Source organism: Xylocopa sonorina, chromosome 11, assembly GCF_050948175.1.
Source record: "Xylocopa sonorina isolate GNS202 chromosome 11, iyXylSono1_principal, whole genome shotgun sequence".
NCBI lineage: Eukaryota > Metazoa > Arthropoda > Insecta > Hymenoptera > Apidae > Xylocopa > Xylocopa sonorina.
The window spans coordinates 11167887-11194484 of record NC_135203.1 but is presented as its reverse complement, the minus strand read 5'-3'; the positions used below and the strand labels follow the sequence as shown (position 1 = coordinate 11194484).

Genomic DNA, 26598 nt, shown 5'->3' with positions numbered 1-26598 from the left:
CCTGGTCATAGGATTACAAAGGAAAAAAAAAATACATGTGTATTTTTTAAACTGGTATCGAAACACAAATTCATATGCCATACTTATCTGCGTCCGCATATGTACGCATGAAAGCTGAAAGTTTATTCTATGTATAGAGAATACATAGACGTTTTACTTTTATAATAGTTGGACTGTAATTTTTATACGAATGAAATTTTTACATCAATGGAAAGTTTGACTAAAGAAGATAGGTATCTTTAATTCCCGAAATTTTGAAGTATCCTAACTAAACAAAGAAAATGGACGGAATATATTTAGAGTGTAATCTAAGTTTGCTTAAGTACACGTGATCCTAAAACAACAAATGATATCCCACCAAATTTAAGGATTAGTTTTTCAAACTGTAGCTATGCGTTAATGTACGTTATTTATAGTAATGTATGATACGCGTGATTCATATCGTCGATAAGGGAACGCACAAAATGCATTAGTAACATATCTACATTTTTTCTAGAGATTTATATATTGTTAAAAAGAAAAAAAAAAGCTATATCCATTTAACCGTGTCACGTCTAAACATTTGGACTACTAACGGTTAGTGCGTTTTAATTGTAGCACGACGTTCGAAAATTATATCGTATATTTATGCGATTATAAATAAAAGTGAGTATTTCTATAAGTAACCATTTTTAGATGTAACACACAACTATGTTCGTGTGATTCTTTCGTGATATGTTAGTTTAATGTTTTTCAAATCGTCGCTCAAATTCGTATCTTTTCTTTAAATGATAATTTCCAATTATGTTAGAACAAGAATGTGAAATATGAAATTCTTTTGAATGAATCGTTCGCCCCCTTTATTTGCAGCTACCGATCTCTTCGACAACGATGTTTATAGACAATATTAATGAGTAACGGGCAGTGATGTTTCAATGATAATACTTGTCCATCGTAATATGTACAAGCGGGAGATGTGAACGATAATATTTATTCGACAGGCACGTATAATAGTAGACTTTGTGACGTGTGTTTGTGAACGCGGTATATCATTGGTCGATAAAAGTCGCTACTATATCGACGCGACGCGGAGAGAACATTCACGTATATGCTGGCAGGTTATTGGCCCGGCGCGCGGCTGGTGGGGTTGGCGGAAAACAGAGCCTCATTCGCTCGCTAACCGTCGAGCGTGCGTCGGTTTCGTGTTCATTTTCGGGTCGGTCGCGTACCTTGTTTTCTTTCGCCCTCGAACGGAGTTGCATCGTGTGATAGCCGAGGTTTTACGCGTCTGAACGAACAATATCATCGTTGTGCATTCTCCCGCTTCTGTGCCTGAATCTGTGAATCGCTGTATCGTTTGTGCTTTTTACCGTTTCGACCGTTTTACTCGAAAAGTGTGCGCCGTTGACTGTGCGATCGGCCTGTTTTACTTTTGGAACCGAGGCGGGCCCCAACGGACTGGAAAACATCGAAAACGATCGTAACGGCATTTCGAGCTTTATTTTCAAGGTAAGTGCCCAGCAGCTTACGTGCACGACCCAATGTACATTGTATTTGCAAGCTCCACGTGATGATCGATCTGCTGCCACTTGTTGGCTGTGAGAATGTGCATCTTTGTTGATGTCGACTAGATGCAAACGTGACGTAATTGCCTATCGTATCTTTCAATGTACCATAATTTGACGTTTCGCTTCGACTGTAATTCGTCACGAATGCGATAGAATGTACATTCTTTTGCGTAATATTTTTATCCAAGAAACGATCGTTCGCACAAAAGGAAACAAAATGTAATACACGTACAAGCTTCCTACATTTCATCGTTAAACAAATCTAAGGCTTTGAAACTTAGTCTTATTACGTTTTCATAGAATTTCTCAATTTCTTTCGCAAATAAAGCGAGCGTGGACGGAATGTACGACGCTTGTAGGTTTCTCAGCCACTTGTGGATTTTCCAGATAACCAGCTGAAACGATACGGTCGTTCGCATTATCGTTTCCGATCCTTCTTGTCGTTGCAGCGTGAAAATTTGTTACGAATATCCGGCTTAATGTTAAAGTAGTTCTTTTAAACCGGAATATTTCAGTCCTTCCGTCTATTTGTCTCACTGCGGATCTGTAAACTCGAAACGAGACTCGAATCTTTCGAGAAGAGTGTTATTTTGATATGTTTGTTCAAAGCAGCGGCCATTTTTATTCATGTCCTAACACGTTTTTCTTCGGTGTAAACTGTCGCATGACAAATTTCCTCTCGTACGGTTCGTTTCTCAAGAGTTTGTTCCACTCGTTTCGTCAGTCTAACAATGTTTATAGTTTCCCTTGCGCATGCAACGCCAGCTCGTTATGCATCCACATTGTTGTTGCGTTATTGGCGGTTATTGCGAAGCGCGGCCGGAGTAAGTGAGAAATTCTCATGCACAATAATGATCATTATCGGTAACGCTCTTTGGGCGAGCGTAATACGACGCGTGCATTCTTCCCCGACTTTCGTAATACCCTACTCGTTGGATAGTTTTCAATGAAACAGCATGTTCGGCCGAAATGAAAGTAATTTAAATACGCCCGGGAAGGTGTACGTGACTAAATTTTAGTCGCGACACGTTTTATGCTTTTCGATGAGGAGATATCTAAATAAAATTGGCAAAGTTTACATTGCTAAGATAAACTTTATTGTCCTCCCTTAAGTACACAACGTAAGCGCTTAAACTTCTCCTCTGACGAAAGAGAAATATCCCGTAGATATAGTCGGACAAAAATATGTAGTAATTTCGTGTAATCGATTCGCTAAAGTAATATACCCTTCCTTCGAGTTATATCCAAGAGGTATATAGCTGTTTGCGAATCAAAGATGAAAAGCTGTTCGAGCGTCCATAGGCAGATTAAAGATCAAGCGAGCTCGCAGAAGCTCCCTTTGAACTCGGTCGATTAGAAAACGAAAATGCATCGCCAGCGACCGATGAAGAAATCTCTGAAAATAGATACGCTCCGGCAGCGACTCGATCGAGTCGTATTAGCCAGTTCGATAACTCGAACGGCTACGTTCGAAGCGGGGCAAAAGCGGGCTCGTTCGATATTGGTTTCCGTTTGGCGGGACTTGGCGCCTCGTTATCCGCGATACCTGGAGCATAGCTGTTACTACTTCGTCAGATTCTTTTGTTGGAGGAATAACAAAGTTCACCGTTTCCCTTCCGTACCTGCTTATATACATTTCGGTCAGAAGAATAAACCGTCGGCACATTATCGAGGCTTTCTCGCAAACTGACCCGCGTTCGGACCTGCCGCCGGGAAGGAATTGGAAGACGAGCCCGAATACAAAAGGGGGCTTCGAATTCATTGAAAGCTCGCAGTAAAGTAACGTTTTGAATCGACTAGGTTGCTCGCTACCTCTCTACCTTTGCCCTCCGGAGGTCGGACTTCTTGGAAAAATAATTCCGCCTCGCGCGGTCAGGAAATACGGTGTTCGAAACGAAAGCTTTTCCGGCGGATTCCAGCCGTCCTGTCGCGTTTTCTTAGGACCGGTTTACGCGCGCCTCACACGCTCGCAGGTACATCGACCCGTGAAAACCGACGTCACCCACGCTAAAGCCAGGATTTATCTCTGGCATTCGTAGCCAGTCGTGACGGATCTTTTAACTTCGACATAGTATCGATCGGAGCGTTCGAACTTGCCCGCGTAAAAATAGGTTACTCGTACACGTGTTTGCGACTCGACACTCGAGAGAGAGAGAGAGATGTCTCCGTGCGATTCGTCTTGATTTCTCCGTAGAAGCGCGCACGTACTCGTCCGCGGCGTACGTAATCGCGCACGTGGCCGTGGCGAGCGTTGAAAAAACGAACGCGAACGAGTGGCAACGGGTGCGCGACTACACGTAACTAAAGGCCACAATTAACGGGCGCAATTAAGCGTCGTTATACGCGCTCGCTGGTACGTGCGTCGTTAACTTGGACCGTTCGTCGTGATCGTCGAACGATTCGCGAGATCGACGCACGGCGGGCATTCGCGCGATTTGTTCCCCGTCCGTTACGCAATGACTCGGTATATTCCGCGCAGCGTGGCGCCTGTTAGCCGCGCCATAGAAAGTCCTCTGGGATCACCCGTTACATTGTCTCGGTCCTTACTCGACGATAGGAGGCTTTATAGCCGTTTTAGCTCTGAATTGTGAGAAATTTGTTCGGCATTGAAGTTGCGCGCGACGAAGAAAGAGGGAGAACAAAATCGAAAGAAAGGTCTACCGGAACGGCGTTCATCCTTTTAATTGCAAACGCCTCCACGTCCACAGGTGGCCGCCTTCTCTATGGTTAAACAGAAATCGGATTTCCATCTTGTTCGCCGTTGCGTTCGGACAATGAGTTGCACAATTGTTCGCGTCGGAACGCATTAGCGCCTTCTCCTCCTTCTTCCCCTTGTTTTTTCATCGCCGGCTGGACACGTCCAGCCCGACATTACGCGTTACACACGCCGGCCGCAACTGGCCGGAAACGCGCCGTCTGAATCCTGCCAGTGGCCGCCGCCGTAGTCACGCCATCGCGCTGCGTCGCCGTAGAAAAAGAGAACTACTTCCTCTCGCCACCGATCGACGGAGAATCGTCCACTGCGGGGCAGAACTCTCGAATTACTTTTTGCATCGTGCGACCGCCACGCCTCGCCCTCGCGATCAAACCAGCCGAAGGTTAAATCGGCTCGGTGCCGCGGCATTGGAGCTGTTCCATATAAAGTCGCCAGGCTAAATACGCCCGACGTTTCCTCGCTCGTTTGCACGGCCGTCCTCGCGATCGAAGTAAACACTCCTTGACGGGTAAAGTTACGAAGGTTCTCGCGATCGCCTTCCACCACGGGATTCGCCTCTCGAACGATTAAAAAAACGCGCGGAGGCTCGCCTGAGTACGCTCGCGTAGGAATCACGCATGGATTCACCGCGTCTGTGGGACGAGACGCGGTGATTTCGTTCGTTTCAGCGCGATTGCGAGCACCGATGCCACTTGCCCGCGTATCGTTTCAACCGGAGACTGCCGATTTCGTTTTTTTTTCCATTATTACGCGGCACGACTGGTCCGAACAGTCCGGTATTACGCATAGGAAACACGCGCTCGGTTCATTGCGTTAGGCAGGAAGCGAGGAGAAGAGTTGTATCGCGTCGACCTGGTTTAGACGCGCCCTACAGGCGCCTCGGACCGAGAGAAAGAGAGCGAGAGAACCGTTTCGAAATGTCAGGGACCAAAGACTCGGAGAACGGATACGCCGACGACGCCATGACGAGATCGCCGCGGTCGCCGCGCTCGTTTCGAATCCGTAGAGGTTATCCGCTCGTTCTTAAACGTCCAATTGAGATCGATACTCGATGCTCTCGCGCGAGTCGCCCTTGGAATATATAGCGCGTAGCCGTGTTTCGTTAGTAGATCATCGAAATGGATCGAACGATGGATCCTCCTCGGTCGAAACTCTTCTGCTAACCGTGACACGGATCGACGTCGGGGTGCGCGTACTTTGGAACAGGTTTACGGCTGGTCGTTCAAATATTTGCGTACACGTGCGCGGCTCGGGAATGTCGAGGGGGAACCAGCGCCGATCGAGGAGCGAGAGAACACGATTAAGGGCAGTCGCGTGCATCGTGGGGCCGGTTGAAGAATTGATCGGGTTCGGTTCTCGCGGTCCGTGCACGTTCCAAGTCCGGAGGCGACAAACGTTCCGGAATGTCGCTAATGATCGCGGCGCGCACCGCTTGTGTAGGTGTTTCGCGCGGGTTTCGCTCGGCCGGGAAACTTTGTTGCTAGGCGAGCCGGTCGTTGGGAAACCGCGTTGGATTTTCGCTTCGAATTCGATCGTCCGCGCGAGACGTGTTAACTCGTAAATCCGTTAAGCTGATTTGTGGCTCGCCATTAGCAGACGCGCGGGGGTACGCGCGCGATGGAACCGCGAATCGAATTTCATCAGAGATCGAGTAATTATTCGGTGTCCCGCGATGCATCGTTCGAAGCCACCCACGCAGCATTCGTAAACGACTCGAACGAACGTTACGAAATCCAGCGGAAAACGCTCGTAGCCGTCGCGTTCCCCGTTTAGTCGAGGAAGACGCGGCACGCCGTAACCGGTCGCCGTAGCTGCGGGCTCCGAGCAAAATAGAGCGTTGCGCCACTCCGCTCGAGTTATCGCCGAGCAGATTCGATGAATCTGCTCACCGAGAGCCTCCTGCGAGGTGGTCCTCTGTCCTCTGTCCGCGTGTGCGATAACCGGTGCACGCGGACGTTCGTCTACGCGGTCAGAGTTTTCTCCGATCGAAACTGGTTCGCGGATAAGGTCTTTAACCTTCCTATATAGCCATACATCGTTCCTAGTCGCATCCACGTATGAAACGGGGCAAAAAAGAGGGTAAGGAGGCTGTTGCTGATGTAAAGCCTGCCCCCTTTTACTAGTTCCTCTCCTACCGTCGATGAAGCTCTTGCGGTTGGTTTTTCATCGCGGACAACGCGCTCCGCAACGAGGAAACGAGCCAGCGTTTAATCGCGAGCTCGATTAAACTGTTAAAGACGAATTCCGTATACGGTGCGTTCTATCCCCGATGCTTTGTCTCGGTGGTACGATCGAGGAATCGCGAACAGCGGACTGAAAGGTGTTCTCGATCGGGTCAGTAGCCTGGAACGACTCCTCTGGCGGTCGCTCGGCGAGACGAGCGTAGCTCGTGATCGGAGAAAGTTTCAAAACGAGGGATAGCAGTCGTGGATGCCGGAAACGACAGTCGCTGTCGTTTCGGCTCCGCGCGAGATTAGCCTCCGATTTCACTCGTCTAGTTGAGGATACGCGATGTTCGCTGTCTCGTCGCTCGCGTACCTCGCGAAATCCACGCGTTCGATTCGTTGCTAATCGTAAGTAGATATCGTAGATTCTCGTATCGTGCTCTCGCTACTGTGATCGCTTCGACTCTGTGCTCGCTATCGTGGCCTGGTAACGACCATTCCCGTTGCGGAATAATTCCTCGAAAAAGACACGGTTCGCGCTAAAAGCGAGCCTCGACGCACAACTGCGCCATACCGGGCGCTAAAAGCCACGGATCTCTTCCAATTAATACTTCTCGTTATCGAGTACACGTGATCCCCGTCGCTTGTCGGTACTGTTTCCGATCCTTTTACACGAGCGCTGACTACGTAGCGTGGTATCGACAATTCGCTGAACTTACCGGTAGGGCCGACAGGACTCGGCCCAGTTCCGTCCACTTCCGATCGTCGAGTCGAGCGAATCCCATTGAACAGCATCCACGACTCCGCTCGGTTACTTGCGCGACGCCTCGATTGGTTTTGCTATTAATAGCGAAGAACGAACGCGAACAATGCCAGGCGGGCAGGTGGCGAACGGTTCGCCAGCCGGAGGAGCGTCCATCGAATGAATCTCTCTCGAGTCTCCTCCTCGGTGGTTACGAGCGAAGTTTGCCTCGACAGCCCGGCTCGTTGTCGAGGATGTTACCGCGTGAGGATCGCGGAGGTGGCCGCTCGAAATCGTTGCGTTTAAACGAGAATATTTCACCGCGCTTGCGAGGCGAGCACGGTTCCGTGACGGGGCTACCGATCGGCCTAAATGATAGTTACACCGGGTGTTCCTTTTTTCGCCGACCGTGCTCCACGGTCCGGCGATCTATCATTGCAACGCAAGAGGTAGGAGGCAGGCAAATGCACGCCGGATAAGATCGTTGATACCTGCGCGACGTGATTTATTATCAGCGAGCGGCGCGATTAATCAACGGTGGCGCCGAAATCGAGCCGAATTTAACAGGTGTCCCCTCCCCCCCCCCCCCCCAGGTCACTTTCCATCGTTTCCATCGTTCGACGGCTCTTGGTGGAATCTTGCCGTTAGAATCGGTGATCTCGCAACTTGTGCGTAACGAGAGGAACAACGATCTGTTGGCTGCGCGTTTTCGTATATTGGATGCAGCCGAGGTAGCCACGATAACGAGCGGTTCTACGTAATTATCGGGACTAAAAATAGTTGGAGCGAGCAGGCGGCAGAAAAGGCCTCGAATTCGATGTGCGCCGCGTGGAATTCCGTAACGCTTCTGTGATCGTTCATTATATGGTCACCGAGTAAGAAGACCGTTCGTCGATACGATGCTCGCGGAATGCACCCGCGGGAGGATCCGCGCGATTTTTCGTCGCCGCGCAGTGTCGCGGATCAATTCGGTCGATTCGATCCCCCGCAACGGGAGACGGTAACCCCCGGATGCCGCGAATGTATTTCATTAGCGGATTTCATTAGGCTAATTAGGGCCTCTCGTTACCGGGCTCGTCCGTAATTACGGTCGCGGAAACGCTTGGAGGAATCCGTGTAAGCCAGAAAATCCACGTAGACATTCTGATCTCGTGCTCCCCGACGCTCCAATTTTCGTTTCCTCTTCCTCGCGTTTCATTCCGCGAGGTTCGTCGCCCAAACCGGAGGCGCGCGTCGGCTTTCCAGATTGTCGATTCGCTATCCGGCGAACATCGTAACAGTAGTTTCAACGAAATAGTAATTATAGACAAGAGAACGGGGTGAAAAGACTGGAAGTAATTAGAGAACGATCGGGGACAAGGTGAAACGGAGCGTTTTCAACTCGGTCCGCGACTCGTCTCGCAGTTGGAATTACTTAATTACACCGGGTATCGATTATTGGTATCCAGGGGCGGTTTTCTGCACGCAACACCGTGTCCAGGTGGCGCGCGCAGGTGTAAACGACGGAGCAGGTGCGAAAAGACCGCGCGTGGCAGCCCCGATTCCTTTCCGCTCGTATCCGATCGAGACGCGCGGTTTTCACCGTGACTCGAAGTTTCCCTCTCGCTGGCAAACAACCCGAAACGATATGCGAACGAGACAAGCAACGGTAGGAGACGCGATCGAAAGGGTGCGAGGCGCGCGAACACGTTCGATTAACTCTCGATGAAATCTCGCGGGGCTCCTCCGCGCACGGGGTGGATCGTACAAAAACGGGGTCTGTTCGATTTCGGTTCGAAGCGACGATACGATCTCTGTGTTTAGAAAGCGATTCGCGTGTTCCCTCCGTTCATTTTCTCCGCGATTGTAAATCGCTCAGCGAAGAGGCTTCCTTCTCCGATTCAGCGAGCATCCGAGAGCGTTTTCTCGGCCCGCGAAAACACCGCCGCGCAGTTTCTATTTAAATATCACTCTTGTATAGAGACCCCCTTTCCAAACTGGCGTCCAACGGACCGGTGAATTCCGTTTATCGAGCCGCCGGTCGAGCGACGAGCCTCCATTAAATGGAAGCTGTTTTCTCGCTCGCTTGCCCGCCGATCGTAAAACCTGACCGCGATCGTGTACTTTGTTCGTCGACGTCCGATCGAGTCCACCTCGAGTCTCTGATAATCTCCAACAGTCGTCCGATTTACTTACCGTTCCGACGATCTCGACGCGCGACCGAAATTGCTATTCAACGGCGCGTTCGCTGGGTTAAACGCGCAGCCCGTAATTCATCGCGTAGTACGCGAGCGCACAGACGCGGAGAAGAGGCATCGACGAGATCGCGGACACGAATGCAATGTGCACTGGCCCGCACGGCCACGCTCTGCTTGTCCTTGCAAACGCGACTCATTACGATGCATCTCTCTCTCTCTTCAACCCTTCTCCTTTTTGCTCGTACCTCGGACTCGCTCTCTCTCTCGATTCGTTCTACCTCGCGTTCCCTCTTCCTCTTCTTCTCCAACGCGCTCGTCCCTTTCCAGATCGCGATTTAAAATAACTCGTGTCGTCGACTGGCGATCCTATTGTACCAGTTTTTCCTACCGCGAATCGTACGCGAATGACGAACGCGTTCGCATGAAACAGGTTCCCTCGTAGACACCGGGCCCAGAGAGAGAGAGAGTGTGTCTTCGGAGCGGCGGGTACGGCTGGCCACGCCACTCTTTCGCAACGCGCGTTCGACGAGCGCGTTTTAACGAGTTCGAACGTAACACTCGGTAACCGATACTTTCGAGGAGACGAGATTTTCGTACCGGGTGGCGCGAACGCTCCGCTCCGCTCGTTTACGCGGCCGTTTTACTTCGCGTTCAGGCTGGAAAAGTGAAACAAAGTGTGCCGCGTATCTTCTCGAGCGACAATGACGCTCGGTTCGGAAACTGTGTCGCGATCTGCCATGCACAACTGATCTCGCCTAGATCCGAAATAATAAGTAATAATCTGTCGCTCTAACAACGCCGCGTAATGGCAATCTTTTCCAATGATCAGCGAGGAAAGTAGCGCGAACGTGGACGAGATCGCGAGCACCGGCACGAATCTGGTACGAGTGTAATTATCCGGGGAGGTGTCGAGAATTTTTGTAACCTGAAACCACCCCCGCATCCTCTTCGACGTCGCAGTTACCGGTTCTCACGCGTGTCGAGGGAGAAAGGGCCCGAAAGGGTTGCTCTTCGCCGCGTAAATCTGCTCAGACCCATCCGTTCACCCCTCTTATGCACGCGCGCTACATATTCACGATTTCTATTTCGCGTACCACCGTGTACACGACGTTCCTCGTCCAGTTTGGTCAACGATCGTTGCATCTGTGAACTGGAGCACCGGCTCCGTCGATCATGATTCGCGGTTTCGAGGTTCACCGCAAATTCGATCTCGACTGGATATCGTTTTTCACAAACGCGGGACAATACGAGCGGGAAGGCGGTTGCGAAACGGCTTGGGTAAACTCGATGAGGCGCGTTGGCATCCTGTGAAAGATATACCCCTCCATGTATGAATATTCGATCGGTTCCTTTAAAAGAAGAATATTTTCGATGCTTTTTATAAAGCACCAAGGTCCACTGTTTGTCACTCTATCGAAAGCATTGGGGAGGCTAGAAAAAGCTGCGACGAGGAACTGCTAGCCGTCGTCGAGCTATTCATTAAAGCGCTTCTTTCCCTCGGTAATCTTGGAAACTTGGTCCGTTTCCGGTTCATTTTGTCCCCGGCGAACGTGTTCTCTCCGAGTTCTTTCAGCGACGCGACTGGATTTCCCCGGAGGATCGACGCGTTCCTTCTAAACTGAAAGCGGTTCCAGAAAGAGTTGCGCCTTCCTAATAAGTAATAAAGGGCCGCGGACGCGATGCTCGTCGCCTCTCTGTCAGTCTCGTTCGACCTCGGATCCTCCTTCCAATCGTCGGTCCGTCCTTCTCTGCATCCCCCTCTGGCTCTTCTAAATTCTAACGCGTATCGGCGATCGTTAAACTATAAGATGAAACGGGTTTCGTGGGCCCGTAGGAGGAAGCCGGGCAGAGAGGCTTCCATTACCGTTGTAAGACTACGGGCTCAGGGTCGTGTTACGCAAGAGGAGGTCCGACGAACCCGACCAAAACCGTGTTCCCTGCCCGTCCCTACGACGAATGGAATCCGGACGGCCCTTTCTCTCTGCTCGAGTGCGTTCCTCGACTGTAGGTGTACACCACCGAAGGATAACGGGCGACCCCATGCGACTCGCGCCGCTTCCAGGGCTTCCCCTGTTTCGCAACACCTTCCTCGGGGTGGCGCGTCCCCCTCGCGTCGCTTCCGAAACGCACACGAGTCGTAGATCGCACTCCTCTCCAATTATAATGGAAAAGACGTTATACACCGCTCGTAAGGTATTCAGCTCGGTGGCTTCTCCAAACTAGGCGATTAAGGCGCGCGATGTTTTCGGAATACAGAAACAGTCGCAGCGGAGGTACGCCAGTGAAAGCTGTTACGTAAAGCATCCGACAGGTGCGCGGATACTCGGTTGATTTTCGAAGTGATTTTTCCGGTGAACGAGGAGGCGTGGACATCGAAAATCGGCGATGACCTACATCCACGTGGGCGTACGGGGAATCGATGCGAGCGAGTAATACGGAGTATGTTAATCCGAGCTCCCTGTCCGATTGTATTAATCGCTCGCGAGGATGCGAGGTGTCGTGACGTAACTGGGCCACAATTAACGATACCATTCGCCGGAACAATGGGCGGAAGGCGCGCGCGATGCGGACCCGCGAGGGGGCGAACAATCGCGTAAGGGGAAAGGGAGATTGTCCGGGCGAAAACGGCGAAAGCGATGGAAACAAAAATCGGGAGCGGGTATATCAGCGCGAGCTGCTGTTTCCCGGACACGGAGCTCGCGTTTCCCTTTGCATATCCAGACGACCGCGCGCCCACGTTCCATCCTGTCCGCAGATCCCTCTCTCTCTCTCTCCCTTTCTCGGTACACCGTTCATGTTTACCGAGTACTCGACGCGTGCTTTTTCGTGATCGCGTGTCTGCGTAAAAGCTCTACCCCGTAGGGAGAACGAATAATGCGAGAAGGAAGTTAAACGTTTCAACCCCGCGCGTTCTCCAGAGGGACCACGTGTCGTTACCCTTGATCGATTTTCGAGCTGTTGACCAAGGGTTTTTTGAGACGCGAGGGTATCGAAACGAAAGAAGCTGTAGGTTTGTCCTTTCGTAGAGGAAGTTTGAGGCGGCTCGTGTCTACTTAACGAGCGACGTCGAATAATTGGACTATAGTCGGGGTAGTTACGAAGAAGAGTTCGCCGCGTTATCGACTCGTGTGCACCTGGAAAGGACGACGACCTCGAAACATCGCCGGTACGCTGGTGTTCAGAAACGATCGATAGTTGTCTACCGTCGACGTCTACTACTTCCCCAACACCTGTGTCCATGTACTTCCGCTATGGGATAGAAATCACCCCGTGGACGTTGTCCCGAGCTACCTATCGACGTTCCCGCTCTTTTCGAGCACGATGGAATTTCATCGCTGAAATGTCCCTTTCAGTCAGGCAGCTCCTGTCCGTTCATCGCTTCGCTCTCGGTTCTCTCGGTTAAAACCTTTTAACTCGGATCGGTTAATTAACGTCATTACCCTCGTTCGTGCCGCGGGGAAATATGAATCACGGATAGAGGGGTGTAGTTTCGCAAGAAGAATCGGGTTAGCGTTAAGTTCGTCGATGTCTCTCGAGAATTATCCGCAGTCGCGGAGAGGACTTGTACCCTACGTGACCTGTCGCCATCGACGAATCAGTGGAATGCGATCTGGAACGAGTTGAAGTACCCGGAACCGGAGGAATTGTCTTATTACCAGAAGTCTAGCTCGTCGAACTCTGACACGTACGCTGCTGGCCCTTTTTCCTCGAAGTGCCACGAGGAGGAAGCTTCTCGTGACTCTCCTGAAAAGGGCAGGAGTGTCGGCGAACTAGGTGGTGGTATACGTCGGCGATAAAAAAAAAAAAGAAAAAGGAACAAAAAATTGGTAGCTCAGAGCGAAGTGGCGAGAGCAAGGTGGCAGAACAGAGGCAACAGCCAGCTGGAATGCCGTCGTTCGAGATAGCGGCGAAGGTGTCGCTCGCTCGTAGCCGAGTCCCAGTTGCAGCACGGTAACATCCTTTCGCAAACGGGCCGAAGATAGCTGCCGCGAGACAGCCACGGTGGATTAATGACTTCCTTATGGCATTTGCGTACGTGCGCTCCCTTTCTCTCTCTCTCTCTCTCTCTCTCTCTCTCTCTCTCTCACTCTCTAACCGTGTGCACGTGCGCTCGTACCGCGTCGACTGTCGGGAACGAGCGGAATTCAGCGTGCGAGAGTGCATCGGGTCGGTCTCGCGAGAAAACTATTCGCCCGAATCGGACGGGCAGCCGGTAGTTGATTACGGGACGCTGCAGCTTCGTAACGCCGCGCCCACCGCATCCGGTTTCCCATGATTCGCGAAACACAGCCGCGACGTCGGGAGGAGATATCCTTGATGCCGGTGAAAGGACAAGGACTGATCGTAGGGAGATACAGAGGCGACTCTCGATGGGGAGGTTCATTGTCGACCGGTCATTGTTGCCTCGGGCTCGAGCGGCGTTCCGCGCTCTGCTCGATTACGGAATCAACCCCTCCGCGCCTACCTGACCGACGGTCCTAACCGTCCGCGCTATTGTTCCTCGATATTGCGGTACTAGGGGAAGTAAAACCGATGGAACTTTGATAAGTCTCGGTTAGGGTGGTTGTAAACGGGTGTACATAATTCTCCGGATAATCTTACTTTTGTCCCTCGAGGCGGGTAGACCCGTTCGTGTTGTATACTCTAGTTGGGACTTTGCGCGTTAATTACTTGGGCTAATTAACGTGTCGGTTATTTAAACCAACGTTAATGACTCGAGCGTACGCGGCGCTCAATTGGTATTCAGCCATGGAATTTGCGGCGCGACAAAGGAAGACCCCGAGAGATCCTCGAGACCCAATAAAGAGTGGCGTCCTTTAACGGTACCCGTAGGGTTTCAGTAATTTCTCAGCTTGTATCGAAGCCGCGGCGTGGGCCGTCGTAAAAGCGTACCTAGGTAGGTCGCGTCGAGCCGTAGAGGAGCAAGATGAATGGCTGGCCGTGTCTAGGCAATCGTTATCGCTCGTAGCCGATGGTGTATCGACCGCGTAGATATAGAGGCTAGGTGAACGCGAATTTCCGTTCGGGTTACGGAAAGATGAACTACCACGTTTCATTCACGGAGCCCGGGTAACCGTTTCACATGAAGAACCGTAATGATCGTAGGTTGCACGGGTTGGATACGTCGGTAAAACTCCGGTATTATCCAATCGTCGGTAGTGCTCCGCGGATGGCGTTTATGGTGACCCTAAGTCGTGACCGATCCTTTGGTGGGAATCCGCCCTGAGATCGACTCTCATACGCCTCGAGAAGCAGTTTCCACGTCTGTTTCTATCTTTCTCTCTCTCCCTCTTGGAGCCTCCTCGTCCTTTCTCTTCGATCTTCCTCTCGAGCTTCCTCGCGTTAATCCACCCTCTCTCTTCCTCTCCCTTTCTCTCGATTCGATATTCCCCGGCCAGCCTGTTGTCCTCAGTTTCTCGCGATCTTCGTAGCCTACTAATGGCTCATCGGTGAGCACGCTCGTGTGGAACGACGATCCCATCGACCTCAGCGTCGCGTACCAACACTCGCGTGCGATCCGTTCCAATCGGAAGGCTCGCGTTTCCGATGTCCGCCAATGAAGAAGTTGACTCGAGGACACTCCCAGCGACGAACGAGGACGTTTACATATTTTTGGCCCACGCTGGCCCAGAGTCGCCCCGCGTGTTGCCCTTTCCGCGGGAACGGAATTTTCTATTCGTGTCGACGGCCTTAATGGCACGTTTTCGCGAGACGAGACGCTGGCACGTCGCACCAATTCCCCGTGGAATTTCGAGTCTGAGAACCGTTTCGTTCTACCGTCGCCTTCCACGAGGCTCCAGACGGATTCTCGGCCCGCCTTTTCGACGGACGGGACCGTCTTAAAATAGCGCCGGGTCACTCGCGGGAAAAAAAGGAACGAGACGAGGAAAACGCGATCTCGGATGTTCCGTTGCCGGCGCCAACCGCCTGCCAAACGCTCACCCAGCCCTGTCCCCTCGGTGACGCTTCGTTACTGAGAATAAATGGGGCTCTCGAAACCGTCGTGTTACCGTTATCGACGAAAGCGTCGGTTTGATAACCCTTTTCACGTTCCTGGTAGTAGTCTGCTGTGGTTTCCTGCGAGTAAGCGATAACGCACGACGTATATTGCCTTTTCCAGTGATCTTGGAGCCCACTTCTGTACGCTTGAAATTTTAGGAGGCTGAATTTATTGCTCGTCACTTTTCATACATGGCGTGAAAATGAATACTTCCTAGGGTAGAGAAAAATAGCGCATTTCGAGTAGAAACTCGTGGGTATTCCCTACGGTTAGGTAAAGGCATTTCGTCCTGCTAATCCCGATTGTATTACCTGCGGCATTAGCCGGCGACAGGTCGAGGTGTGCTGGTTGTACCGTATGTTGCGGACGGGTTCGAGGTTCGATCGACGAGAGCAATTAACGTGCCAATTAGCCGAATGAGGGACCAAGGCGTCCGCGGCAATCAATTCGAAATTGAACGCGTCGACGGCACCGGAAGTGGCGTCGATGGCCGCGCTTGGTTCACGTATTCGGCTGCTCCGTTGGCCCCGACGACGAGATGCGGTGGAAAAATTTGTAAAAGGGACGCTCGTTTAAACGTATCCCTCGGACGATCGTCGAGGCCGCGACGAGATTGGTGAAATTCAATTTGGAAAATTAATAAACCGTCCTTGGCACCGCCATTCACGACGAGACGAATGAATTCAATAGCAATTATCACGCCCTCGCGTTCGAGACCTTTCTGGTTACAATCGACCTCCGGATGCTTACTCATCGCGAGAGCCACGGGCATCATCATCGACGTCAGGATCGATTCGGTTTTACGTCTGTCTTTATTCGAACCAACAGTTGTCGCTTTTAACGAGTCTATTATCACTTTCGAGACGCGCGAGGTATTTAGAGGAACGGTGATAAAAATAATTATTTCGCTTAGCAGGCTAGACCGGAAGCGCGAGTCACTTGTTGGCCCCAGTCGAATTGGATCACCGTGATTCGACGCGGAATGCCTCGACGGATCTTAATAACGACGCAGAGGCCTCGTGTCTATCGAGTCGGTCGAATTTGTGGGTGACGTCGGCTCAGTTATACCGGTATAGGAGGTATACAGTCGATATACCGGTCGTCGATTATCGTCCTACCGGTTTTCTGGATGGCCAATAGCTACGTAACGGTTCAAGCGGAGAAGGCTCGCAAGGTTCGGTCAGCAGGACCGGTTCGCTGTTTCTCGGTAACCCGTTCTCGTGTACCTTTATGGAGCAGGGAGCAGGTGCGCCGGCCGATTTTCGTACCGAATTTTCTGCACCCAGTTCCCGCGTTGCTTTTTGCGAACCAATCTAGAGAATCGATGTAAACGCGACAGAAGGCATAGGCGTACCTGGAAATTTATATCGTGGAATACATATCCTCGGGGCGTCACGAAGAGAAATGCAGAAGGAAATTGTTCATATTTTCATTGGATCGAGAAGGCTGAGGCTGGAATTCTCGATTTATCTCCGGATGAAAAAAGTGGTCGAACTCCTTTTCGCTCCAGTTTAAACGTTAGTTAGGGGAACGATATCGCGGCGAGCGTCAAGTCCTTTACTTAGGCGCGAATATGTGCATACCGCAGCCACTTTCGTAGCTTCGCGGCACGGCCCTCGGAAAAACCGCATACTTCGCGGTGACCTAATAGAACGTCGGCTCGTTACGCAAATGCCCGGGGTTCCGTCCAATAGGAGAGCGAAAGGTTCATCGATAAACCGTAACTCTCTGTGGCATAGCGCGGTGTCGGTGAACTGTGCGATCACCAGGCGTGGGCGCAACAATTTTTACCCGCGCGACTTCTTTCCCGGAACTGGCTTTTCCTATTGCCGCCGCGCGAGAGCGGTCTCGGCTGGAAAACCGCGTTCTTCCGTCTCGTTAACGGCGCGCCTAATTTCCAGACCGTGTTAGAACTACGCGTGGGAATCTCGAGATTACTTTCATAGTTCCCGGTGTATCATAGCCGGCAATTTATCCAGCTCTAGCCAGCATTTAGCATTTTCAAACGTGCTCTCCGAGCTGAGGTACCAGTCGCGAAGGAACGATACGTTGAACTTCCGGGGAAAAAAAGTTTCGAGGTCGTGGAACATCTCGTATGGGAAGATATTGCTCGTTCAGCCCACATTTTATGCGATTAACTTTGCTACTTAAATATTCCATCGCCCCCGATGCTCGTCCTCGCTCGGAGGAACTTCTCGAGAATCAACTACACCCGCTTCGAAACTTCCTGTTCAACGTCGTCGATAAAGGGGGGGTAGAGTAAAACTTTGCGCGTCTGTCTACCATCGAGCGAGAGAAAAATGATTTTCACACTTTCGATAGCAGGTACGTCGCTCGATAAACTCTGGTCTATGATGCAGATTCGATGTGGCATCGCTCGAGTTGAAAAATGCGAGGGGTCGTCAAATCGTCAGAGCTATGTAGCGTTTGGTCGCCAGAGGTGGTTTTGTCGACATTCCTCGTTTTAAAGACAGTTCGCGAGCTCGCGTCTCGCGGCGAACTAACCGTCGACAGAATAATTTCATATATTATTTATCGCATATTCCGCGTGACTCTCTAATCCGCTTTTATACTGGGTGTCCCTGGCAATTTATCTCCCGTCGCGGTGCTCAGCCGGGGACAACACGTCCGCGCGGTTTCCGTTGGAACGGCTAAGTAAACGGGATATAAATTCGAAAAAGTTCCGCCGCTTAATCGCGATGTTTTTCCGCGTCGGGGAATGTTTCGCGTCGGATGGTGCGATGGTAGCTGGTGGTTACCCGATTAAAGCCAGCGTAGCGCGTTCTAAAGTCGAGCTTCGTGACATTTCCTTGTAGATGTTAACGATTCTTGGTTGATACGATCGATGAAAGGCTATCGACGCGGATGAAGGAATCGAAGATTTATTTAGAAAGTGGGTTCGATAGACGATGGACGAGTGTACCAGCGGGTCACCCGGTAGAGCTGGTGAACACACCGGTGAACGAGTCGTTTCCATCGCGTGGGAATACGAACTTCCCAGTAGTCGTTTTCTATTCGAGGCCTCCGGTTGCGCACCGACAATCCGTCCCGATGCACTTTGACGGCGAGCTGCAGCTCCCGGCGGAGAGACAGAAAAATCCGCAGACAGCCGCGATCCCTCGCAATAAAATCTTTCAACGGTACTTTCCAGGCCAGCGACGTCTTCGAAACGCCTGGCCGTAACCACGATCGATCCTAGCCCCGGTAAAAATGCTCTACCGTCGACGAGCATACCTCGTCTCCGCCTTTTAAACCGCATCCAGATACAACAACGACAAGGTCAGAGTACGCAATCGCCGACGAGGAAACCGTTCCTCCCGTCCATTCGTGGCACGGAATCGTTCGAATTCCAGAATGACTGGAATGACGCTTCAAATAGTTTCGAAACGTCCTCTCGTGGCGATGCGCGAGCGAAGCGTCCCTTTAACGAGTGTCATCGACCCGGTGGAAAGGTCAGGAAACGCGGGAGCCGGCACTTTTTCGCGCAACACGTTACGCGAGTCGTCGTTCGGGAAAAACGTGCAGCCTCCGCGATATCGTCCGCGTTTTCCGGCTCGTCCGTGACTTATCGCGCCGCGATCGATCCTCAGTCACGGGACGCGTCTCGCACGCGTGTCCCCGGCTACCAGCGAGGAACCTTGAGATCAGGAATTTTTTCTGGCACCGTTACCACCTCGGGGTACCCCTTTCACGGCGATCGATCCGCGTATCCGTTCGTTTCGATACCGTTACTCATCGATTGGACCCGAGGCGGGCGCACGCGGTTGCGTTTTCATTCAGATTGGTTCGAGCCGCACTTTCGCCGCGTTTTTTGCATGGTGCACTTTTCAGAGAGTATACACGCCGGACGACGCGCACTTTCCACGTTGAAACGTCCAATCTCGCCACGCGACAGCCTCGTTTTCCATTTTCATTTAGCCTCTGTTCGCTGCTGACTCGCTGATTCCCCGGCTCGAGAGACAGCGTGTTCCGCTTTATAACGCTGTCTCATCGTCGAGACGCGAGCCATTCAGTGGTCCGAACCAGGCCGACGAGGAGGGGGAAAAAAAAGAAAAAACCCCGTCGCCTTGTGGCTACGTTCGGGAAATGCGAACAGAGTCCTAGTCCATTATAGATTTCCAAAAGGAGAGGACAATTAGCGCGCTCGTTAAATATCGTACAAGACTTTGCTTTTAACGGGCCCTCGGTTAGGTAACGAACGGACCAGATTACCGGGAAGCGTTCCTTAGCGTCGTTAGAGCGTATTTGTCAATCTTATCCGCACGAAAATCGTCTCGCTAGTCTACTTTCTATCGTACGATCTTACAGTTGTCGCGGGTTCTTCAGGAATCGGCGTAAAAACATCAGTCAGGGATCTCGCCTCGGAAACTGGCCGACGAAGATATGCGAGCCACTTTTTCTCGATAACGCGCCGTATAGGTACTGTGGTAAATCCAGTCGATGGTCCTGGTAAAGAACGTACACACGTTGGTTCTCGAGTAGCACTCCGAAAATGGGATTTCGTTATCGGCCGCGTAATTCAACGCTACCGGAAACGAACGTTCCGTCGCGATTCCTCGTCGTAACGGCGAGTCGTTTCGAAGCGACGCGTGAGAGAGAGGAACGGAAGGGGGAGCGTTCGAGGGTGCGCTTCCGGTTCGCGAATGCATCGACGTGCACGATGCAGTCGTCGGGCACGATGATCCAATTTCCGCGAGCATTTCGTCGTTAAAGTGTAAATATCGGCGAGGCCGCGGCTGGGAGGCGAATCTAATTTTCGTTGATTGGTGAAAAGGATGTGGCCAGCCGCAATAAGTCGGGACGCGCACCCAATGGAGAAGACGGTGTCGGTGAGTCACCCGGTCGCTCGAGTCAACGAAAATTCCATGAACGCGACGCGATCCTTCCCGAGAAGCGAGGAGCTCTCATTAGCCGCGACTTTAACGACCGGGCTGACGCCACTCGAGTAACGGGATTATTTTTGACACGGGTGGAAATTAGTCACGGTTAGCACCGAGAAGTCGGCCTCGAAACGAGTGCAACTTTTCTTCTCGAATCGTTCGAACGGAGGACGCGTTCGCGGCGAACGAAAAGCCTGGGCGCCGTTAATGCGAACGGAGAAAGGCGTCGTGGGCTGCTAAACGACGAACAATAAACGTGACTCACGACTACACTCGACTGGCTGTTTTCTTTAGTCGCGGGCGGGCCGTTGCCAGAAGCGAAGTCCCTCTCGCTCGACCCGGCTTATGATCGTTTAATTAGTTCGACCCTGCGCGCGACGGCTTCGACACGGTTACCACCGGAATGCCGCTTCGACGTGATAAAAATTCTTCACCGCGACGATGCCTCTCGAGACGAGACCTCGTTAAACCGGAGAGAGATTCACTGGATCGTGGGTGGCTGGGCGATTTACATAAAATCGCGGTCTTCGGAATGGGGCGTGGGCGGTCCATCGAACGCCGCGGAGTCGATTCGAAAAGGAGACCGTCGCGTCGAGGCGATCTTTTCAACCGCCACGCTTACTTCGGCTTCTCTCGAGACCGCGCTTCCGCAACAATCGAGCCATAAATTTCGAGGGCCCTGTTCCGTGTCTCGATTCATTCTCTAAACGCTCGCGCGTTCCTCGACGGTATACAAAATTCCGCGGAAAGATAGATTTATGGATGCACGGAGTTCCGCGGCTCGCTTCTAGCCACGCGGATGGCCCAATATCTTTCTCTCGCTCGAGCTCATTTGCCTGGAATCGCGTCGATGAAATCGCGTGCGCGCGTTCCTCGATGCCTTCTCTGATCACCGGTCAGAAGTCTTTCCGATTACTCACTGGAAGAACCGAGGTCAGGCGGTAGGAATGCCTTCCAGATGCGTCCCCGTCGGCGCTGCTGCACGCGCGCTTTATTATTTCCAGGGATTCCCTGTATTTTCCGCTGGTCGGATTTATTTCGACTCGAGACGAGGGAGGGAGCCCTCGCTCCCGATCCCGTTTCGTTCGCCGGGAATAATCCGAAGATAATTCTTGGCCGCGCGTCGTTCGATCGGGGGTCAACGCACCGCGCTCCGTTCTCGTCCGAAGTAAAAGCGCTCGCTGCACGCTTTCCGCTCGAACAGGATCGGAAACGTGTCTCAAATTTAATTTGCCTTTATCGTTGGTCATCGACGCCCCCCAAAGGCCGCGTCACCCACCGCTTAATTTCCCAAACGAGTCTTTCTTCGAAGGGTGCGCGCCGCGACGTTGCATCGAGAGCTGGTGACTCATTTTCGTAACCACCGAGCTCGCTCGAAAACGACCAACGAGTACTTTCGTGCTGCTCGAAGTTGATCACCTTCGATAACCAGAATTTTGTTTACTCCCGGTCGGAAGTGCAGACGGTAATTGATTACCGTTTTTCACTTCGATCGGAGATCCAAGGAACGATGCTCGTTATAAATAGATCGTTTGAGGTAGTATTGCGATCAATAAAATACAGCGGATATATACAGTGATAAATGGATGAAAGAAAGTTGAACGAGCGCTGGGCGTTCGCGTGGATGTAACAGATGGCGTCTCGAGGGGGTGAGGCCAGTCGTTTGACCCTCGATCTCTGGAACAGCGATGAATTTTCGGCAGCTGGAAGAGGCGGTGTCGGCTGGTCGTCGATTAATTCGATTCGCCGCGGAAAGTAGTCGCGGACAGACGCGGGCGAGTGTCGCGCGATTAAAGCGACGATTCAGACGAAGTGCGTCCGGACAATGACCGACCGTCGCTGTTCGCGGTTCAGAGAAACAAGAGGCGAAGGTAGACAGGAGAGTTTTCTCGTTTCCCTCGACTCTGTGCCGCCTAAAAGAAATATGTCAGCCGTTCCAGCGAAAGAAGCGGACGGTGTGCCGCGGGTATTGCCTCGCCTTTTGTTCACTTCCACCGGATAATCACGAATACTGTGAAAAACCAGTCGCAATTGCTTCCTCTACCGAAGCTTTTCTCATTTCCCGATGCGTTCTTCCCCGTTCTTCCGTAACGGGATTACCGTCGGGGCCACGGCTTTCAAATTCTCCTCTTCTCTCTTTTCCACCTCTGTTCAGTGATTGCTCCCATCGAGTTGTCGCTCCGGCTCGGTACTCGTTAACTTTATTCGTTTGGTAAGTGGCCGTTGGGATGCTCGATAATGTTAACGAGCCTAAAACGACGGTCATTAAAAGGCAACCGATCTCGTATTCATCCCATTGGACGTTATCGCGCGTTTTTTCGATAACGAACGGTGCGTGGGTGGCGCGTAACACCGGGAGAACGGATTCGATAACCCGTTGGGAGATTTACGAGCGTTCTTTGTTCCCGGACGAGTCGCTGAGACGGCGGGATGGACGCGTTTAGGCGGGAAGTATCGTTTTCAAACCGCGACGAGAGATAAATCGATGGCATTGGCTGGCTCGAGCGGCGAAACAGGGAGTCGCGTCGAACGATAGGCATCTCTCGCTTCGATCGAGAGAGCCTCTTCGAGCGTGGAAGAGCCAGCAGGGACTATTTTCTACCTCGCTTTCATTCCACGGGACGAAAATACACCGGATGGTACTCGTTTGAGAGCGAACGTTTCTTAAATAAGCAACCAGCGGCTCGGGAAATTCCCTTCGCGAGGAGGAAATGCACCGGACGAATCCCGCGCGCTCGCCACTTCCGGGCGAACCGAGAAGAACGCGCGTACATCGACGGTCTAGAATTGCATTTGTAATTGAAACGAGCGCGTTAACGTTCCTACGATATTATCTCATGACTCTCAGTCAATCAAAGAGACATTTCTCATATGTCAACCGAACGCATAAAGACCAGACACGATTGAAAAGAAGGAGGATACGCGTTCAAGGCGAAGGAATTAGCGTCTAACCATCGCGAAGCGCATTGATTTGCAAATTTTCCTGCCAACGCGCTCTCTTGTCGTAGAGCTGATAACTGATGAAACAGTCAAGCTGCTTCCAACTACGTCGAAAATGTTCAGAAAAATCGCGCCTCCATCGCCAAACAGTTTCCACGCGTCATCATCGCGGACGTTCTCCGTTTGCTCGCGAATATTTATAGTCACTCGCGAATACGAGGAGGCACGGAACCACGAATCGTGCTCCTTTTTTTTTTGGTCGGCCCTTTTTCTCCCCTCCTACCCAGAATTAACCGGATCAGTAGGATGAGCACGCGTGCACGCAAGCGTTCTGACCCGATGCGTTTCGTGTCGGCCGCTAACACGCCGTTCGTTCCACTCTCTTTATAAATAGACCCTTTAAATTCTGTCGCGTCCGGGCGTGGCAGCCCCGGGCCCTGGCTGGATCCTAGACGGCGGAATAGATCGCTCGTCCGCGATCCATTCATTAGGCGCGGCAGCTGCGTCGAGGCGCGCGTATATAACGTAACGCGCGTTCAGACCGTCGTGGATGCATTGTTCGCGGATATTGTATCGCGAGTATCGCAGTCTTTCTTAGCCAGATGCCGCGTCTCTTGTTTTCCATTTCGAGGGAAGACAAAAGACTGTCTCTGAACAGTCCACGGAATTCCATAGACGATTCTCTCGGATATTTATAGACCGACAATGTTCGCGTGTACACGCCTTTGGCTTCTTTGTTACTGTCTTTACAGGCTAATGACGAAGTCTTGAACACCTTCATTTCGCGAGCACTCATTTCATTTGAGAACCGTGTCGATGAAGGGTTACATTAATTCTCTCCATTTTCTTTTGCAGATATTCGGGGCACGGCAACACGAACCATTTCTATCATGTCGGTTCCTATTTAAGGTAAGCATCAGTCTGTTCTCGTAAATTATTCAATGTTCCGCAAACTTGGAACATCATTCGAAGTAATCGCCGCACATTCGAATCGACTCGTCGATAAGAAGATTTCCAAGCGTTATTCAAATCAATGCGGAGCGTTTCCCAACGACGCCGCCTAAATTTTTCCGACCTTCCAGCCAACCACAATCGCCTGATTTACACTCGAATTTATATATACGATGGAGATTACGTATTACGCGAACGCGAGAATTCGTCGAGTGTGCACAGTTCGTTCGTGGAGATCGTGGAAGCGGAAAGGAAGAATCGAGACGAGGAACGAAGAGGCAAGGAGAAAACGCATCGCAACAGGGGCATACATTGTCCTCGACGGTCGTAAAAGGCGGTCGACGAGGAGGAGGATCGGTGCTTTGCATCGGGCCTATCGTTCGTAGATACTTGAGCGACGAGAGAATCGATGCTTGGTTAGCGGCGGTTGCGCGGCGGTAATTGTTCGGTAGAACCGGAAACGAGCAATCGCGCGGACGTTCGACACGGAGCGGGGGCCTGAGGATTCCGGAATTGATGCGTCGACGTTCTGCGGCCTCGCTGTTGTCGATCCACCGCGGATCGTTGCCAGATTTCACTTATCAGAGAGAAAGAGAGAGAGAGAGAGAGATGCGTGCTCTTAAAAATCGTACAGAAATAAAACCGAAAGGAAAAGTGGTTTCACTTTAGGTCATTGGATAACAGAATCGCATGCTGAAGGATTTTAAGACGCGGACAGCTTTCTCCTTCGATGCGAAATGCTTTTATAACAGTCGCTTAATTGGCCGGTACGCGCGTTTTCTTCGCTGCCCTCCGAAAATGTAATTACGGAGGACGTTTTAATGGACAGGCCGATGCAATTTGTTTGGGTCGTGGTAGGCCGTGCGATTATTAAGGCGTGTTAGCTGGTGAATCAGACGCGAACAGAAATATCTCTTTATCAACAGTACTCATCGCGCCCGGGTTTCTCTGCTTATTGCGACTCCAAACGAGAGGAAAAATTACGAAGCATTGAGAAATTTATGGCTGAGACGGAAAAGTAAAGGAGTTAATGGAAAGGAGGACGAACAAGAAAAACAATTCAAAGGAAAACGCGTTGAACGTGGAACTGCCCTGGAGCTTGTCGCGGGTCGGACTGCTACGCGAACGGGTGATTCTAAGACCGTTCGGCAAAGTCATTCCATGGACAGGATAGTTTATGACGGCTGTGTCAAGGCCACGACAATCTCTCGACTTTTAACTAACGAACTCAACGCGATTAACGTTCGCGCGCCTTTCCTGCGCGTTCGTCGAGAAATGCTCGCCGGAAAAATACCGGCAGACACTTTCACCTCGCGAGTCAGTCCCGAGCGATCCTACGTCGACACTGTCAATTTTAATCTCGACGATCTAATCAAAGTTAATTCGGACACGAAAGTCACTGGTGAAACCGGCGTCCCGATTAATCGACGAATCCATCAATCACTCGTAAGAACGCGCGACACCAGCTTTCACGAAGTCTCACAACTTGTTTGATTTACCTATGGAATCGGGGGCTATCTGAAAACTCCGCGATTCAGATGCTAATCCTGTACGCAAATGACAAAGGTCGGCGAACAAAAAATCTCGCCTCCCTTAACCTTTCTCGGTAGTTGGAAATAGCGATCGGGGAACGCGTAGATGCCCAAGGGAGAGCGCTCCTTCGCTACACTTTGGAAGTTCCGAGCGGCGCGCGAAAGTTTAAAGGTCGCGTCCCTGCGCGGGGCCTGCTTCCGGGTCACCGTGACACCTTGCCGTGGTTACCCAATCACCGTCCAGCTCGTAAGGACGCGCGGAACGAGCCGCGGGGGGGTCCGTAAAAGGTGTAACTCGACCCGTAACGATACCTTAACGAGAACCGGGAACGTTAATTTCGCCTGGCAACCTTGCGGATCCCGCGGCGCTGCACGCGGTTCCGACGTGCTCTCGTCAGCTGTGCGAAGGTCAGGGTCGTCCGGCAGCCGAGGGTGCAATCGATGCACGATACCGCCGCTCCGGCCCACCCCTCGCTGGCTGTGCAGTTACCATGGAGACCATCTCCTGACCCATTGCTACAGCGAGAGACAGAGAGAAGGAGAGAGGACGAACGCGAGCCAGTTCGACGCGGAGAGGAGAGACGTCGCATAGAACGGAGCGTGTGTGTCGCAGACAAGGACGGTGTGACAGTGACGAGCGTGCTCCCGACGCTTCCGCGACCCAACCCCGCGTCTCACCCTTTTCTTCGCCGCGGCCTACCGGAAAATCGGCCAGGAAGCCGAGTGCCTCTGTCCTCGAGGCTCGTATCCCACGTCAACGAGCCTCGTCCGGATTTTCCCAGCCGTATAATCGGTTTTCATTGAGGTGCGATCGCTGACCTTGGTAAACGCGTCGAAGGGACAGCGCGGTGACAGTGGAACGAGAAGCGAAAGTGAAGTGCTCGCGAAGGGGATGACTTAACGGTCGATCGATCGGGTAATACGTCCACTAGAGACGTTACGATTTT

General features: G+C 51.7%; 3 protein-coding genes across 4 annotated transcripts in view; 2 read left to right on the top strand and 1 right to left on the bottom strand.

The window, feature by feature from the left end:
• Rps3 (ribosomal protein S3) overlaps positions 1 to 26598 on the top strand; it is a 66923-nt gene that overhangs the window by 7755 nt on the left and 32570 nt on the right. The window lies entirely within an intron of this gene.
• Positions 1 to 26598, bottom strand: part of LOC143429015 (uncharacterized) — a 134734-nt gene that overhangs the window by 84961 nt on the left and 23175 nt on the right. The window lies entirely within an intron of this gene.
• LOC143429010 (uncharacterized) overlaps positions 1374 to 26598 on the top strand; it is a 46763-nt gene continuing 21538 nt past the window's right edge. For both annotated transcript variants that reach the window (XM_076904363.1, XM_076904361.1), the window contains exons 1-2: positions 1374 to 1488; positions 24024 to 24077. The gene's annotated coding sequence lies outside the window, so the exon portion shown is untranslated. The remainder of the gene's footprint in view (positions 1489 to 24023; positions 24078 to 26598) is intronic.